This window comes from Octopus sinensis, linkage group LG19 (genome assembly GCF_006345805.1).
Source record: "Octopus sinensis linkage group LG19, ASM634580v1, whole genome shotgun sequence".
Classification (NCBI taxonomy): Eukaryota; Metazoa; Mollusca; class Cephalopoda; order Octopoda; family Octopodidae; genus Octopus; species Octopus sinensis.
This window is the reverse complement of record NC_043015.1, coordinates 47,087,923-47,108,286: the sequence shown is the minus strand read 5'-3', so window position 1 is coordinate 47,108,286 and position 20,364 is coordinate 47,087,923. Positions and strand designations below refer to the sequence as shown.

Here is a 20,364-nt window from a genome sequence, read left to right as displayed (position 1 = left end):
ATCCACTAACACATTGCTTAAATAGTCACTAAGTTGATTGGATGGATCAATTTACATATTAAAAACATTCTTGGCAACTAGAACGTACAGGGGTGGGGCAGGGGGATGGACGTTTTTGAACTGGTTATTACTCAACCCCAGTGGAAGGGACATTCAGTCTGTGGTGTCTTAGCATTTTTTTTCCTTCAGATGAAGCCATGGCACTGCGGATGATAGAGCATCATGTGTTTACCTATGACAGTTATGTGAAGAATAACAAGTCTGTCACAGCAGTACAGTGTGAGTTTCGGTGCCATTTCAACATTCACTGAAATCAGGCTGTTTCCACCCATAACATGATCTTATGTTGGGTGAATGCACTTCATACACATGGTACACTAATGAATAAGAGACCGGTGGGGGTGCCACAAACAGTACGACCCCGGAACATCTTTAGAAATGCATCAATAAGAACAGACACCACATGACATGCTATCTTCCACATTTGATTGTGACAGATGCTAATTCAATACGAACACATTGATGTCAATAAAATTTGTTCGCGGCTAAAATTAACGATTTTGAGAATTTTTTCAAAAACGTCCGTCCTCTTTGCCCCACACTATACAATTGCTGGCAAGGATAGAGTATTTTGTTGCACATCTACTATACACTAACAAGTATATTTAAGACTTTATCAGTCAATACTGTGTCTTACATGTGTTTTGTGTAATTGAATCACTTTTTAAAGTTTTCTCTTACAAGTTTGCTTTAGAAATTAGAGCCTGTAAACGAGGTAAACAATGCCATCATAGATTGAAAAATAGATAATAGGTGAATGCGCATATATCAGAAGTTCTTATTCCCTCTTTAGTCCCACATATTTAGTGTCACTGTAAATTGAGGATATATTACAATGCATTAGTGCTCTGATAATAAATGAAAAAATGAAAAAGAAAACTCTAATGTTCAGAAACAATTTACCCTAAATCATACTCTTTTACTTGTTTCAGTCATTTGACTGCGGCCATGCTGGAGCACCGCCTTTAGTCGAGCAACTCGACCCCGGGACTTATTCTTTGTAAGCCCAGTACTTATTCTATCGGTCTCTTTTTGCCGAACCACTAAGTGATGGGGACATAAACACACCAGCATCGGTTGTCAAGCAATGCTAGGGGGACAAACACAGACACACAAACATACACTCACATACATATATATCATCATCATTTAGCGTCCGTTTTCCATGCTAGCATGGGTTGGACGGTTCAACTGGGGTCTGGGGAGCCCGAAGGCTGCACCAGGCCAGTCAGATCTGGCAGTGTTTCTACAGCTGGATGCCCTTCCTAACGCCAACCACTCCGAGAGTGTAGTGGGTGATTTTATGTGCCACCGACACAGGTGCCAGACGAGGCTGGCGAACGGCCACGCTCGGATGGTGTTTTTATGTGCCACCGACACAGGTGCCAGATGAGGCTGGCGGACGGCCACGATCGGATGGTGTTTGTTACGTCCCCAAAGCACGGAGGCCAGTCTATGCGGTACTGGCTACGGCCACGTTCAGATGATTTTCTTGTGTGCCACCGGCACTGGTACCACAAAGATACAAATTCCATTGATGTTCATATATTTTGATTTGTTTTGATTTGATTTGATTTTCACTTGCCTCAACAGGTCTTCACAAGTGTCACAAGAAGGAAGGTATGCACAGGTGGACTGACTACGTCCCAGGTAGGGGCCACGGGTTATGGCCTGACTAGTCTTGCCGGGTCTTCGGATGGTGTTTTTATGTGCCACCGACACAGGTGCCAGATGAGGCTGGCGAACGGCCACGATCGGATGGTGTTTGTTGCGTGCCCACAGCACGGAGGCCAGTCGACGCGGTACTGGCTACGGCCACGTTCGGATGGTTTTCTTGTGTGCCACCGGCACTGGTACCACAAAGATACAAATTCCATTGATGTTCATCTATTTTGATCTGATTTGATTTGATTTGATTTTCACTTGCCTCAACAGGTCTTCACAGGTCTTCACAAGTGTCACAAGAAGGAAGGAAGGTATGCACAGGTGGACTGACTACGTCCCAAGTAGGGGCCACGGGTTATGGCCTGACTAGTCTTGCCGGGTCAGGCCATAACCGGCAAGACTGACCCATATATATACATATATCCGACAGGCTTCTTTCAGTTTCCGTCTACCAAATCCACTCACAAGGCATTGGTCGGCCCGGGGCTGATGTGTTGTTCTTTTTTGTTTTTTCATTTTTCTAGGCATTTTTTAGGTGTAGAAATATGCTAAAGGAGAGGAAGAAAAAAAGGAAAGAATGAAAAAGTGCGTGGGTGGTTACTGATGATTGCACATGGTGTGAGAAAGACTGTTGGTTGTCACAACCTTATATCAAAAAATGAAATTGATATTTCTTAGAAAATGACTCATCACTGCACATCAAGGTTGCAACAGTGTCAATAGCGACATTTATTATTGCATGAATATGCTATTAGGTGTTTGTTTACCTTCTCACACACTGCAGACAATTTTATTAAATCAAAAATTAGTATTGCATGAGAAGTTTTTTAATTAACTTCCTTCATCCTATATGTCACTGGTCACTGAGTTATGTTTTTTGTCTTATTTTCGTTTTAACAGAGTAAATATTTCTTTTTGGGAAATATATTTTTGCTTTTAATACTTAGTTTTTTTGCGTGTTTTTTTTTTCTATTATAGGCGTAAAACCTTAAATTTGCGGGGAACGGGGCTTGTTGATTATACTATGCTCCACTGGCACACATTCTATCAGTCCTGAAGTAATTTGAACTCATAATGTAGTTGAAATCAGTCAAGCGTGAAAGTAAACAATGGTGGACAGAGGTTTGAGATATTTAAAACATCAAGGATAGGACTCAAGAATGTAACAAAACATAACTCTTGGATCTTTTCGGTTTGAATGGCAGTTTTTTCTAGTGGTGTCATATGAAATTGTCACCCATAATTATGGACCTAGTATCAATCTATTGCATTTCAATCTGTTTTAGGGTTAGGGTTAGTTAGGGTTAGGGTTAGGGGTGGGGGAAGGGTATCTTTTTTTCTTCACAAATGTAAATAAACCCAATCTGTTTCTTAAACGAGGGACATATTCATACGGCACAGAATGTTTTTTTTACCCCAATAGACGTCATTGATTGGTTGAAATTGCAGAAATTGAAGAAAAAACAACAACATATATCTTAGAAACTATAGAATTTTCTCAAGAAAGCCAAGAGAAAAAGATGTTTTATAAACACATTCTACCAGTATACGAAGTTTAAAAGTGTTTAGTTACGTGGAAATTATTTTAAAAACTGCCATTCAAACCGAAAAGATCCTAACTCTTTAACATTTAAACTGGCCTTATTCGGTCAAAATAGTCTGCCTTCTTTATGTTCAAACTGGCCAAATCCAACATCAAACACCTCCCTTACAACTTCTTTCTAAAAATGATCTCATCATCAAAATCTTGAAGCCATGAGATAAGAAGCTTTAGATTTGACAGAATAATCTGAATGCTAAAGGGTTTAGGTTCAAGTGACAGTCAGATACATATGCCAAAAATACTTTTTTCAGTATTACAATTTTCATCTTTTTATATATCCTCCTAGATTACATTCTGCATCAGAGAGAATACCTTTAAGGTGGCGAGCTGGCAGAAATGTTAGCACACCGGGCGAAATGCTTAGCGGTATTTCATCTGCTGTTACGTTCTGAGTTCAAGTTCCGCCGAGGTCGACTTTGCCTTTCATCCTTTCAGGGTCGATTAAATAAGTACCAGTTACGCACTGGGGTCGATGTAATCGACTTAATACCTATGTCTGTCCTTGTTTGTCCCCTCTGTGTTTAGCCCCTTGTGGGTAATAAAGAAATAGGTATTTCGTCTGCTGTTACGTTCTGAGTTCAAATTCCGCCGAGGTCGACTTTGCGTTTCATCCTTTCGCGGTCGATTAAATAAGTACCAGTTACACACTGGGGTCGATGTAATTGACTTAATCCACGTGTCTGTCCTTGTTTGTCCCCTCTATGTTTAGCCCCTTGTGGGTAGTAAAGAAATAGGTATTTCGTCTGTCACTACGTTCTGAGTTCAAATTCTGCCGAGGTCGACTTTGCCTTTCATCCTTTCGGGGTCGATAAATTAAGTACCAGTTATGCACTGGGGTCAATGTAATCGACTTAATCCCTTTGTCTGTCCTTGTTTGTCCTCTCTGTGTTTAGCCCCTTGTGCGCAACAAAGAAATAAGAGAGAATGCCTTGCAGTATTTCTTCCAGTCTGTTACATTCTGAGTTCAAATCATGCTGATGTAAACCAAGATATAGGGGGGACTTTTAACAAAAAAGGAGCTCACCAGCAGAAGAAGGATCCTTTATTCTACACCTTGGTTGAAAATGACAGGAAAGTACCACTATTTTCCAGAGAAAATTGACAGTGGCTGTGTGGTAAGTAGCTTGCTTACCAACCACATGGTTCTGAGTTCAGTCCCACTGCATGGCACCTTGGGCAAGTGTCATCTACTATAGCCCCGGGCCGACTAAAACCTTGTGAGTGGATTTGGTTGATGGAAACTGAAAGAAGCCTGTTGTATATATATATGTATATGTCTTTGTATCTGTATTTGTCCCCCCACCATCACTTGACAACCGATGTTGGTGTGTTTACATCCCTGTAACTTAGCAGTTTGGCAAAAGGGACAGATAGAATAAGTACTAGGCTTACAAAGAATAAGTCCTGGAGTAAATTTGTTCAACTAAAGGTGGTGACCCAGCATGGCCACAGTCAAATGACTGAAACAAATAAAAGTTTTTAAAAAAATGAAAATAAAAGGAAAATTTTCGAAAACGAAATACGGAGCCAAGGTCAAGCATGGCTTCCTCAGCTAACAGCCATAATAATAATAATAATAATAATAGCAGTACCAGGCAGTGGCTCTCATGGCTTCTGATCTTAACTGATTGGAAGTGTTATCATGTACATTGTTTTGTCTTGGTATAAAAGATGGGCTACAGCAAATATTCTGCTCAATACCACAGATTTGCTTGTCAGTTGTTTGACCTTAACCAGTTGAGCGTGTCCCTTAGTGGCTGACGATATGTGCATCTCTGATCACGAGCAGAAGTAGTGGGGGAGCATCATAGCCATGTGTTGAGAAGGATTCTTTGGGGTTTGAATAATTCACCTCTGGAAACATGGGTGTTTCGTTCAAAATCCTTAAACAACCCTTATTCAGGGACCTTTTGAGTGGGATGGGTTACTCGACCTGAAGAAAATTCTAACTGGGCTCCACCTGCAAGGTCATGTGCTGTTTATCTTGATATGAGATCACCATGTCGCACACATATGGTTGTGATGCATGTGCCTAGTGTACCCTTATCAGACAGGTAGTCACGATGGGTATACTGGGCTTCGTATATTTTACCCCAGTGTCACTTCGATGGCATGCTCTGCTCGCTCACTCAATAATAATAATAATAATAAATACCCTAATGCAGTACCAGATTGGAAATGTTAAGATGTACTTATTTTGTCTTGATGTAAAAAGAGGAACTCTCTTTACTCTTTTTCTTGTTTCAGTCATTTGACTGTGGCCATGCTGGAACACTGCCTTTAGTCGAGCAAATCAACACCAGGACTTATTCTTTGTAAGCCTAGTACTTATTCTCTCAGTCTCTTTTTGCTGAACCGCCAAGTTACGGGCATGTAAACACACCAGCATCGGTTGTCAAGTGATGTTGGGGGGACAAACACAGACACACAAACATACACACACGTACATACATACATATATATATATATATACATATATATATATATATATATATATATATATACATATACACGATGGGCTTCTTTCAGTTTCCGTCTACCTAATCTACTCACAAGGCTTTGATCAGCCCGAGGCTATTGTAGAAGACACTTGCCCAAGGTGCCACACAGTGGGACTGAACCCGGAACCAGGTGGTTCGTAAGCAAACTACTTACCACACAGCCACTCCTATGCCTATACAGTGAATATTCTGCTCGATACTGCAGATTTGCTTCTCAGTTGCTTGACCTTAATCAGTTGAGCATGTCTCTTAGTGGCTGGTGATATATATATCTCTGATCACAAGCAGGACTAGTAGGAGTGCATGATAACCATGTGTTGAGAGGAATTCGTTGGGGCTTAAATAATTCACCTCTGAAAAAGTGGGTGTTTCATTCATTATCCTTAAACAACCCTTATTCGGGGACTTTTGGAGCAGAATGGGCTACTAGACTGAAAGAAAATTCAAACTGGGCCTCTCATGCAAAATCATGCATTATTTATCTAGGCGCAGGAGTGGCTGTGTGGTAAGTAGCTTGCTAACCAACCACATGGTTCTGGGTTCAGTCCCACTGTGTGGCATCTTGGGCAAGTGTCTTCTGCTATAGCCCCGGGCCGACCAATGCCTTGTGAGTGGATTTGGTAGACGGAAACTGAAAGAAGCTTGTCGTATATATGTATATATATATATGTGTGTGTGCTTGTGTGTCTGTGTTTGTTCCCCTAGCATTGCTTGGCAACCGATGCTGGTGTGTTTACGTCCACGTCACTTAGCGGTTCGGCAAAAAGAGACCGATAGAATAAGTACTGGGCTTACAAAAAGAATAAGTCCCGGGGTCGAATTGCTCGACTAAAAGGCGGTGCTCCAGCATGGCTGCAGTCAAATGACTGAAACAAGTAAAGGAGAAAGGAGATATGAGGTCACTGTGTCATATAATATGGTTGTAATGAAATGTGCTGGGTATACCCTTATCAGATGGGGAGCCATGATGGGTATGATGGTACAGGACAACGCATTAAGTGTATGTGTATGTATGTGTGTGTGTTGGATCAAGGGGTTTTGTGTGCAAACAGTTTTAACAAACAAAAAAGAAGTAGTAATGAAATTTTATAATAAGCATTCCTCACTCACTTGGGAGGAAACTTCATTGAGCTGCTTATGGAAAAAACCCCATAAACCACAGGTAACACAGGTCATAATAATACACACACACACACACACACACACACACAGATACATATACAGAGAGAAGAGAGAGACACACAGGCAAGCATATGCATGAATGCATATAGACAATGAGTGCTTGTAGGTGATAAAGACAAATCTGAAAGATTCTCATATAAATATAGGCGCAGGAGTGGCTGTGTGGTAAGTAGCTGCTAACCACCACATGGTTCCGGGTTCAGTCCCATGCATGGCATCTTGGGCAAGTTCTTCTGCTATAGCCCTGGGCCAACCAATGCCTTGTGAGTGGATTTGGTAGACAGAAACTGAAGAAGCCTGTGTGTATATATGTAATGTATAATATATGTTGGTGTGTGTGTATGTGTTTGATGTCTTGTTTGTTCCCCTAGCATGCTTGACAACCGATGCTGGTTTGTTTTCGTCCCCGTCGCTTAGCGGTTCGGCAAAAGAGACCGATAAATAAGTAACTGGCTTACAAAGAATAAGTTCTGGAGTTGATTTGCTCGACTAAAGGCGGTGCTCCAGCATGGCCGCAGTCAAATGACTGAAATAAGTAAAAGATAAAAGAAGAAAGATAAAAGAAATATGTTTGCTTAAAGTGGGCAAAGGAAAATAAAGAGATTATGACAGAAGATACTCATGTTTAATCCATAGTGTAAATTAGGTAAAGATGTCGCATTTATTTGAAAGATTCCAGCAAATTTCTTGGGGATTGTCTGATGGACCATGTACAATGTATAAATTATCTTCTATTTTACTGTCAATCTTTTTTTTAGTGTTTGTGTGGAAATTTGTAATTTTGAGATCAGCGAAGTGTAAAAAAGTGGTATTTGTTGATATGCACATTACACCGCTCTTCATCATCATCATCATTTAACATCTGTTTTTCATGCTGGCATGGGTTGGACGGTTTGACTGAAAAACTAGTGAGCCGGGGAACTACACTTGGTTCCAGTCTGGTTTGGCATGGTTTCTATGGATGGATGCCCTTCTTAATGCCAACCACTCCAAGAATGTAGTGAGTGCTTTTTATACTGACATGACACTGACATTGACTACGTGCTCAAATAGTGCTTTATACATGCCACTTGCATGGGTGCCAATCAACTGGCACTGACATCAGCCATGGCTATGATTTCTCTTGGCTTGACAGGTCTTCTCAAGCACAACATATCACCCAATGACACCGGTATCAGCCACGACTACAATCTCACTTTGCTTGATGAGTCTCCTCAAGCACAGCATATCATCAAAGATCTCAGTCACTTGTCATTGCCTCATGAGGCCCGCACGTTCGAAGATCACCACTCCAGTTATCAATTTATGATGTAGTACAAGGCAAGCTACCATTTTGCCTCACATTAGCATGTGGGATCTGAAAATAAATAAAAATTAACTAAAATTATATATTTGTTGTTATACATACATACATACATACATACAAGCATACGTAATGATAATAATAATAAGTGGATGTAAGCACATGAACAAAATAAGAATAAACAAAAACAACAACAACAAAAACAAATTACATGAACATATGTAAACAGAAGATACAAATATTACAGGCATCCCCCCACATACACACACTAAATAAACATAGACGCACATAGAGATATAAGCATGCGCAAATGAAGACATACAATAGAAATACAAAATGGCTGACGGTTAGTAAAGAGAGACACAAATAAGAAAGAAGAAAACAAAGGACCACTGATGCTGTCACAGAAGTGTGACGAAAGAACTCTGGCCCAAATAAGATTAAGATTAATGTAAAAAATAAATAACACTGAAGCAAAATAACACCAAATATATAGTGCGTGTGTTTTTATTGGCTAAACTGGCAAAATGACCATTCCAAAATATAACAATAACTAAAATTAACTGGAAATAAACAAAATAGATTCCAAAATGATTCAAAAATAGAATTCTCGAAGAAAATAGATTCCAAAATTTAAAACCATGATGGGAACTTAGTTGCCATGTGACTGCGTGTGTATCGTTGGCGATTTTCTTTCTCCGTCTTTCCTTCCTTGGATCTTTCCTTTTCCTATGTTTCTGATGAAGAACCCCACTCGAAACGTTAAATCCTCCTTCTTTCTTTCCTTTCCCGAGCGTCCAATAACACTATACTTGTTCCGTCCTCATGTTGTTGTGTTTTCTCTTTGTATTTTCATGTTTGGATTAACTATATAATATATATATAATATATATATATATATATATGTATGTATGTATGTATATATATATATATATATATATATATATATAGTATATATATATATATATATATATATATATGTATGTATATGTAAAAAAATACAAACTAGACAAGAACGCAAAACATTTAGAAGACGATACAAAAACACGGATGGGACATTCGAAGCCTTCAATCTTCAGTTAAGAATTGGATCATCCTCGCAATTTCGGCTATATATATGTATATGTATATGTGGAAACTGTTTGGAAGCTCGTCATGTGAATATATAAAACGGGGGTCGCTAAAGCGGGGTCTGAAGGATCCCCTAGGGGTTGGCAAGGAATTACAGTGGTGGTGGGGGGGGGGCGATGATAGCCAAGTGGTCGAATGGGGGTCAGATGAACTGCTTGAAATACTTTGTCAGCGCCATGCCCATCCCTCACATTAATGTTGTCAGTTTTAATAAAAGATATTCCAGTGATACGATGCATTCTTCACTTTTTCTAAATGTGAAAACAATTTCATAAAAATTGAAAGCTTAATATTGTATACTTGTACACATAGTTTTAAATGTAAAAAGTATGTCATCTTCAAAAGAATTTCTTAATTTGTCATACATGTGTATTTTAGCAAACAATTTAATTGCTAGCATCAGTACCTGGTATGCATTTAAGATATGGTAGGGTAGGGTATTAAGATATTTTAAACGAAGAGGGTGGTCGATGCGGAAAGAAAATTGGCTAAAGGGGGGTCGATGCGGAGGAAGAAGTGGCTAAAGTTTGGCAACCCCTGATATAAACCTTTAAACTGTTTCAGCTTCGAAGCTGTGGCCATGCTGGGGCATGTGTATATGTGTGTATCTTTGTATCTGCAGGGGAAACTGTTGAAAAATAAAGGTCAATTTAATCACATCCCAAGAGAGTAATTTAGTCAGCCTACGTGTGTGTGTGTGTGTGTGTGGATCATTACAGTATATTACCAGCAACTGACAACTGAAGATAGTTTTATCTTACTGTGAGCTCAATATTAAGTACCCAGGCCACTCCTGCCATCCTACTTCTTGATACACCTAGAGTCTAGTTAATCCTGTAACTAATCATACACACACACACACACAAATACCTACACACACACACACACAAACACAGACACACACATATACATACACACACATGCACACACACACATACACACACAGAGACACACACATATATATTGTATAAAGGATCATATGTAAGGCAAATCACAAGAAAACAAATATATGAATTAATGTAGACTTACCTTGCATTCAATATTTAGGGGTTATGACCCAATTTTCAAGAAATTAACGAATGTTGTTGATGTGCATGTGTGGAGTGGACATGCGCAGAAAGGTGTTGCTATAGCAACCAGCTAGCTCTGTCCAAGAACAACCCTTCTCACTACTCCGAGGGGTGCACTTTATCGAACTGCCCCATGAATGACCGTGAATTTTGCCAGAGGACCTATGTTGTATATGAGATCATCTGTGGCAAATGTGGCACTGCCTATATGGGAAGCACAAGAAGGAAACTGCATATATGCATAAAGGAATACATGCAGGCAGACACTTCCGTGAAGAAACATCTACGGAAATGCCAGACCCAGGATTTCACAGTGCACATCAGGGCAACACATCAGGACAGGGGCAATCTTAGAATCTCTGAGGCCATCCTATTACACCAAAGAAAACCAAATATCAACAATAGTAGAGAATAACAGGAAGCTAGCTGATTGCTATAGCAACACCTTTCCGCACATGTCCACTCCACATGTGCATGTACACATTGGCAACATTCGTTGATTTCTTGAAAATGGGGTCATAACCCCCCAAAATATTGAATGCAAGGTAAGTCTACATTAATTCATATATTTGTTTTCTTGTGATTTACCTTGCATTTACTTTGCATTGTTCTGGCCTTACTCACGATCCTTTATATAATATGTTCTACACAATGTTTCATAGTAATTATATATATATATATTATATATAAGGGTGAAAAGGAACACACGAGTTGATATATATGAAAAAAAAGTCAAGATAGAAAATGCTAAAATAATTTTATAAAAAACATTTCAGTACCAGTTTTGGTCATTTTGAGACCTTTTAAACTGTAACGATTAAATAATTAAATTTAGAAAACTTTAAAATATTCCTTTAAAAAACTTTTTTTAAAGTTTTCTAAATTTAATTATTTAATCGTTACAGTTTAAAAGGTCTCAAAATGACCAAAACCGGTACTGAAATGTTTTTTATAAAATTATTTTAGCATTTTCTATCTTGACTTGTTTTTTCATATATTTATATATATATACATAGTTAATCTAAACATGAAAACACAAAGAGAAAACACAACACGAGGACGTGGAACAAGTATAGTGTTATTGGACATTCAGGAAAGGAAAGAAAGATTGAGGATTTAATGTTTCGAGTGGAGCTCTTCGTCAGAAACATAGGAAAAAGAAAGATCCAAGGAAGGGAAGATGGAGGAAGAAAATCACCAACGATACACACACAGTCATATATATATATATATTGGGTTGGCAAGAAAGTAGTTTCAATTATTTATTGTGAAATAAAAGTAATTTTTTTTTCATACAAAGAATGAACTTTAACCACTTTGTTTGATGACCTTTTGCTATCTTTTTGGCAACTTCATGATTCTGCACTCATAGAACTTCTGGTCCTTACCAGTCAAAAACTGAAGCAAGTGTGATTTCAGGTCATCATCATTATTGAAAGTTTTACCATTCAAAGAATTTTGCAAATTTCAAAATAAATGGTAATCTGATGGTGCAAGGTCAGGGCTATATGGTGGATGTGACATCACTTTCCAACAAAGCTCCAATAATTTTTCACAAGTTAAGAAAGACATGTGTGGTCTAGTGTTGTCATGGTGGAATATGATTCCTTTACGATTTGCCAATTCTGGCTGTTTTTCTTTGATTGCGTCCTCCAGTTTCATTAGTTATTGACAGTAAACATCTGAATTGATTGTTTGGTTCCTTGGAAGCAGCTCAAAATACACAACACCTTTGTAATCCCACCAAATTGACAGCATGTCTTTTTTTTATGCAATTCAGCTTTCAATGTCATTTGTGCTAGTTCATTATGCTTGGACCATGATCGTTTTCGATTGATGTTATTGTAGACAATCCATTTTTCATCACCAGTAATGATTCATTTAAAAAAAAAGGTCAGTTTCATTGCATTTGAGATGCATATCACAAATATTGATTTGTTGTGTTAATATTGAGCTTCCTAATGAGTCCATTTTAAGTGATTTTCAATTGTGTGTGATATATTTAACCTCTTTGCAATCTCTCGCACAATTATATGACAATCTATTCAATTATGGCTACATCAACTGCAGTATGTTAACCAGAACATTGGTCACCTTTGAGTGAAAAATCTCCAGAATGGAATTTTTTAGACCATTTCTGACATGAGTGTTTTGTTAAGTAATCAACAACATAAATTTCACATATTGCTTTGTGAGCCTCAGCTGCTTTCTTGCTTTTACGGAAATAAAAAAGCAAGATATAGCGAAAATGTTTGGTTTTGCACTCCATGTTAAAATTGACACTGAACTAACAGCTGTAAACAAAATTATGTGCAGTTTGCTTCTAAAGTAAACTATAAGTAATACCAATCAAATGCCAAAGGGAAAAAAATTGACAAAAGTCATTAAAAAAATTGTAACTCAATCTGTTTGTGGAAAACGAAAAATTACTTTCTTGCCAACCCAATATGTGTGTGTGTGTGGTGTGTGTGTGTGTGTGTGTGTGTGTGTGTGTATGTATGTATGTATGTATACACATACATACAAACACACACACACACACACACATATATATATATAGATATAGATATATACACATACATATACATATACATATACATATATATATATTATATAGGCACGACCATGGCTGTGTGGTAAGAAGCTTGCTTCCCAACCACATGGTTCTGGGTTCAGTCCCAATTTGTGGCATCTTGGGTAAGTGTCTTCCACTATAGCTTAGGGCTGACTAAAGCCCTATGAGTGGATTTGGTAGACCGAAACTGAAAGAAGATCGTCTCTCACACACACATACATTATACATACATACATGGATATATATATATTTATATATATACATATGTATATCTATGTGCATTTGTGTTTGTCCCCCCCCCCAATCACCACTTGACAGCTGGTCATGGTGTGTTTATATCCCCCGTAACTTAGCGGTTTTGCGAAAGAGACTGATAGATTAAGTACTAGGCTTAAGAAATAAGTCCTGGGGTTTGGTTTGTTCAACTAAAACCCTTCAAGGCAGTGCTCCAGCATAGCTACAGTCCAGAAAGAATATATATGTGTGCGTGTATAAAGAGAGAGAGAGAGATTTCTGAATGAATGTTTTGTCGTGTTGTCTTCATTGTAAAAAGAAACAATCGGTTTAATTGTAAAGTTTTGGTAAGGGTAATATGCGAAAAATAGATAAAATATTTGAGAAAAAGCAAAATCTTTTTCTGTCTTATAACTAAACTGGCAATTTAAAAGAAAAATACAAAGAAATCATTTAACGGAAACCCACAAAGAATTGTAATATATCCTGTTTTACTGATTATATAAAAAAAAAATATATATTGTTATCAGTATTTCTGATAATAAAATGAGAAGAAAAATGATTGATATAAGGCGTAATAGATTAAAATTGTCTAATTAAAAGAAAATATGTGAATGCATTAAAGCACAACACAACACACACACATACGTACACACACACACACACACACACACACACATACACATGCCAGAGGTGTATATTCCAGGTGTGCTAGGTGTGTGCTGTACACCCATCGAAAATGACAAATTCATTATGAATATAAACGTTACTTCATTAATTTTATCACAAATCTTAACCCTTTCGATACCAACCCGGCTGAAACCGGCTCTGGCTCTCAGTATAAATTGTCTTGTTTTCATAAGTTTTGACTTAAAATCTTCCACCAAGCTTTAGTCACAATTTATGTTCCTAACACTAGCTGAATGATAACTCTTTTTACTCTTTTACTTGTTTCAGTCATTTGACTGCGGCCATGCTGGAGCACCGCCTTTAATCGAGCAATTCAATCCCGGGACTTATTCTTTTGTAAGCCCAGTACTTATTCTATCGGTCTCTTTTGCCAAACCGCTAAGTAACAGGGACATAAACACACCAGCATCGGTTGTCAAGCAATGCTAGGGGGACAAACACAGACACACATACACTCATATATATATATACATATATACGACGGGCTTCTTTCAGTTTCCGTCTACCAAATCCACTCACAGGGCTTTGGTCGGCCCGAGGCTATAGTAGAAGACACCTAAGTTATTCTACTAAATTCTTTGTTATATTTAACCCTTTAGGATTTAAACCGGCCATATCCGGCCAAAATATTTAATCTGTTTTATGTTCAAACTGAACAGATCCAGGCCCTCACACCTGCCCTACAATGTTATTCTACATTAAGTAATTACACCATCAAGATCTTGAAGATATGAGATAATGCATGATTAATTCAAATCAATGTGAATCAATAAGCATTATGTTTGATAGAATAATCTGAACACTAAAGGGTTAAAGTAATTAAAAGAAACACAGAGCATCTCAAAATAAATACAGCAACGAAAGGGGTGGGAAATTTCTGTTATAACCCTGCAAAAAAATTTTGTGGCATTTGGTGTTGCAGCACGTCCAATCCGACTACCACCGTACGCCACTGGTACATACACTGGTGGTAAGAAACTCTCAAGGGAGCCAAACAGCAGAAGATATTCAGAGAAGAAATCCCATTCAGGCAAGTGCTTTGGCCCTTCAATGTGTATAACGAGTCATAATCCATGTTGTGTGTGTGTGTGTGTGTGTGTGTTTGGGCTGATGTGTATACTGATGTATCCATTTGTATGTACCTATATGAGTGTATATTTGTATGTATCTGTATGAGCATACATTTGTGTATGTATATATATATATATATACATGTTTGCATATGTGTATATGTGTACATGTATGTATGTATGCATGCATGTATGTATGAATGTATGTATGTATGTATGTATGTATGTATGTAAGTATGTATGTAAGTATGTATGTATGTATGTATGTATGAATGTATGTATGTATGTATGAATGCATATATGTATGTATGTATGTATGAATGCATGTATGTATGTATGAATGTATGTATGTATGAATGCATGTATGTATGTATGAACGTATGTATGTATGTATGTATGTATGTATGTATGTATGTATGAATGTATGTATGTATGTATGAATGCATATATGTATGTATGTATGTATGTATGTATGTATGTATGTATGTATGCATGTATGTATGTATGTATGAATGCATGTATGTATGTATGTATGTATGAATGCATGTATGTATGTATGTATGTATGAATGTATGTATGTATGTATGTATGAATGCATGTATGTATGTATGTATGTATGTAAGTATGTATGTATGTATGTATGTATGTATGTATGTATGTATGTGTATACTCATGTTTGTGTAAACATTACAATGGAGAAATTTTGAAGTTACATAGATGAAGATGTTTTACAAAGCACTATCTGAACATGGAATTAAAAACATATCATTTTTCTTTTCCATATCTTTTGTTTTGATACAAACATATAAGCATGGACACACACACACACACACAAGCATTAACACTTAAATCATACACTCTAAATGATAACTATAAAAGTCTGCAAGACCTTTTTAAGACTTAAAGCATGATGACCAAAACAAGATGCTAACCTTTAAAACCTTGATACCAAGTAAGATGACCAAAGAAAATTTACTCTAAGTTAAAAACAGAGAGACAGACAAATAGACAAACAGACATGCATACATACATACATACATACATACATACATACGTGCATACATACATACATACATACATACATACATACATACATACATAGAAACATACATACATACATACACACACACACATATATATATGTACATATATACATCCGTATATACATACACACATACATATGTGCATACATACATACATACATACATACATACAACATATATACGTACATACCTGCATACATACATGCATACATACACACACACATACATATGTACAGACATACGTACATACATACACACATACATATGTGCATACATACATACATATGTGCATACATACATATGTGCATACATACATACATATGTGCATACATACATATGTGCATACATACATATGTGCATACATACATACATATGTGCATATATACATACATGCATACATATGTGCATACATACATACATACGTGCATGCATGCATGCATACATACATACGTACATACATACATATATACATGCATACATACATACATGCAACAGGATATATACCAACCTGTCTGAAGCAAAGTATGGCTGGCCTTCAGATACTGGGGAGAGAAAGCAAATCCTTAATCTGTACTCTACTAATGATTACAATATCAGGGATTATTAAAATCTGCAAGACCTTCTTACGATTTAAAGAATGACTAGCAAAGTAAGGTGCTTTCGTTCACTAGGAGTGGCTGTGTGGTAAGTAGCTTGCTTATGAACCACATGGTTCTGGGTTCAGTCCCACTGCGTGGCACCTTGGGCAGCCTCGGACTGACCAAAGCCTTGTGAGTGGATTTGGTAGACGGAAACTGAAAGAAGCCCATCGTATATATGTATATATGTATATATATATATATAATATATATATATATATATATATATATATATATATATATATATATATATAATATATATGTATGTGCGTGTGTATATGTTTGTGTGTCTGTGTTTGTTCCCCCAACATCGCTTGATAACCGATGCTGGTGTGTTTACATCCCCATAACTTAGCAGTTCGGCAAAAGAGACCGATAGACTACATACTAGGCTTACAAAGAATAAGTCCTGTGGTTGATTTGCGTGACCGAAGGCAGTGCTCCAGCATGGCCGCAGTCAAATGACTGAAACAAGTAAAAGAGTAAAAGAACCCTGCCTCCATGTAGGTGGTCGGTCAAAATTTACTCTAAATGAAAAAAAGAGACAGAGATGAACATACAGGAATGAATGAATAAATGATGGCTGCAAGGCAATTTCAAGCAATGCTTATTGTTTGATCATTCTCTTAAACATGAGCAGCACAGATGTGGCTTTTCATGTGTGTGCTATGGAGATGCATATGTTTGTGCAGTTGTGGCAAAGATGGACACCTCTAGTAGCAGGTGTTCATTGTATTGCCACCCATGCTGACACATGCCTTAATTCCAGCATGGGATCTTTCATCGAGTGTTAGGCCGTTGCCAGACGTAGCGTCTAAATTATAATAAAGATGTTCAAAATCAAGCGATACTTGTACTTTAATACTTTTGAAAATTAGGAAAGGCCTTGCAAAGAACAAATCCTACTCTCTAAACAACCAATGCATTTGCCCCAAAAGGGAGAACAAATGTACATCATTAGATGCAAATAAAATCAAAATCAAAATCGAAATCGATCAACATCAATGGAAATTGCAGCTGTGATACCAGTGCCGGTGGTACGTAAGAAAACCATCCGAATGTGGCTGTTGCCAGCGCCGCCCCGACTGGCCTCGTGCTGGTGGCATGTAAAAAGCACCATCCGATCATGGCTGTTGCCAGCCTCGCCTGGCACCTGTGCCAGTGGCATGTAAAAGCACTCACTACACTCACGGAGTGGTTGGCGTTAGGAAGGGCATCCAGCTGTAGAAACATTTCCAGATCAGAGTGGGCCTGGTACAGCCTTCTGGCTTCCCAGACCCCAGTTGAACCGTCCAACCCATGCTAGCATGGAAAGCGGACGCTAAACGATGATGATGATGATGATGAAAGTCACAATTGTACATCAGCGCTATCCTTCGAGAGCAGTGGTTCCCAAACTTCTTCAGGCTGTCGCCCTCTTGACACCCAGGTCACATTCCTAGTGCCCCAACTAACCATCACAAACATAGACCACTTTCTGAAGCAAATTCAAAGCAACTGTATTTAATAAACAAAAGTTAACCTAATGAACCCATTATTTTGTTGTTTTTATATAACTACCCCATTATTGCCCCACTTTTTACATGAATCACTACCCCATTATCGCCCCACTTTTCTTCAACACTCCCTTGGAACTTTCCACCTCTCCCCCAGGGGGCTGCCAATACAGCCCACTTTGGGAACCACTGTTCTAGAGTAGGGGTTCTCAACTAGGGTCCATATAAGATTTTATGGGGCCTACACAACAAAATACTAAACTGGAGATCAACAAAAACATTTAAAGGACCCCTGAAAAAATTTTGCTTTTAATTTATTGGTATGTATTGCAAAAAACTGCTAGGTTTCTTTTCCTGGCATTTTACATGGGTCAACCTACACAGGTGAAAAACAAAATAGAAATTTCAAAGAAGTTTCTATAAAACTAGCTTTTAAACACTGAATGGCTATGGGAGTCCACCAAAATAGAACAGAACTCAAAGGGGTCCATAGATTTTTAAAAAATGGGGTTGAGAAACCCTGTTCTAGAGAGATGCCTGAACAAAGACTAAGGTATCTCGCACTCCCAGGCTGCTGACTTTACTTCTTCTGTACTTTCACAGATTTATTTGCTAATAAAGATTGAGACCAATAAATTTTGATTAGAGCAATCAGTAGATAATGCATTGTGACCAGCGATGTGTAGCAAAAACATGCCTACAAAGTCAGAAAACAACACAGCTCCCATGACTTTCGGAAACATTTTTTCACGCTCAGAGTTGCTGAAGCATGGAATAAACTGCCTGCGTCAGTTGTTGACTGCCATGACACTGCATCCTTTAAGGCCCTCATGCTTTCCGAAATCCGCCGAAACTACACCTGATTATATATACACTTTAGATGAGTTGTAGTGCACCTGAGCACTGTACACAATGTTTTTATTATTATTATTATTATAACACCTGATAGCCTGGTCGGTCACGATGATCACAATGATATATATATATATATATATATATATATATATATATATATATATGTATATGTATATATGTGTGTGTGTATATATGTATGTATGTATCTGCTCATATATGTGTGTGTGCATGCGTGCGCGTGTGTGTGTGTGTGAGAGAGAGAGAGGAGAGAGAGAGAGAGAGAGAGAGAGAGAGAGAGAGAGTGATCTGTATTCCATGTATGTAATCATATATCATTTTGCAAGAAAATACTGGATTGGGGAGTAATATTTTTGAACCATGAAATAAATCTGAAAAAAAACAAACCCAAACAATTTTTATCTATCAGTCTGTATACCACCTGTCTATGCATGTATCTAACTACATATATAAACACACACATACACACATTCATATATTTATACTCTCTCACCACACACACACACACTTATAAATGTTTAAATATATGAATGTATGTGTATGTATATATATATAATATATATATTATATATATATATATGTAGTTAGATACAGGAATAAACAGGTGTTATACGCACACTTATAAATACATACATTTATAAGTGTGTGTATGTGTGTACATGTCAACATGAATATAGTTGACACCTGCCCTAGAATGAAGTGCCACATCCTAGAGTTCCTGTTTCAGTACACACACATTCATATATGCATTTATATGTATGTATATATATATATATATATATATATATATCACGTGATCACGTGACCGACCAGTCCATCAGATGTAGTCACACATCGCTGGTCACAATGCGTTCGCATTGTTTTAGCCTTTGAATGGCGCCACCCCGTTTGCTAAGCGAGCAGGCCATTTATATATATATATATATATATATATATATATATATATATAATATATATATATATGTATATATAGGTATATGTATATATATATATATATATAATATATATATATATATATCTATATATATATATATATATATACTGTCATAACCTGGGACCTTGAAGACTGCTTTGATATTAAGACTCCCTTAATATTTTATATTCAGTATTTCATCTATTCAATAAGACAATCAATACTTCATTTCATTTTACTACATATACTATCTATACTATATATTCTATATATAGGCGTAGGAGTGGTTGTGTAGTAAATAGCTTGCTTACAAACCA

General features: G+C 37.4%; 1 protein-coding gene across 1 annotated transcript in view; it reads left to right on the top strand.

Moving 5' to 3' along the window:
- The window catches only part of LOC115222231, a 127,615-nt gene that overhangs the window by 5,713 nt on the left and 101,538 nt on the right, over positions 1–20,364 (top strand). The gene's annotated exons all lie outside the window — the stretch shown is intronic.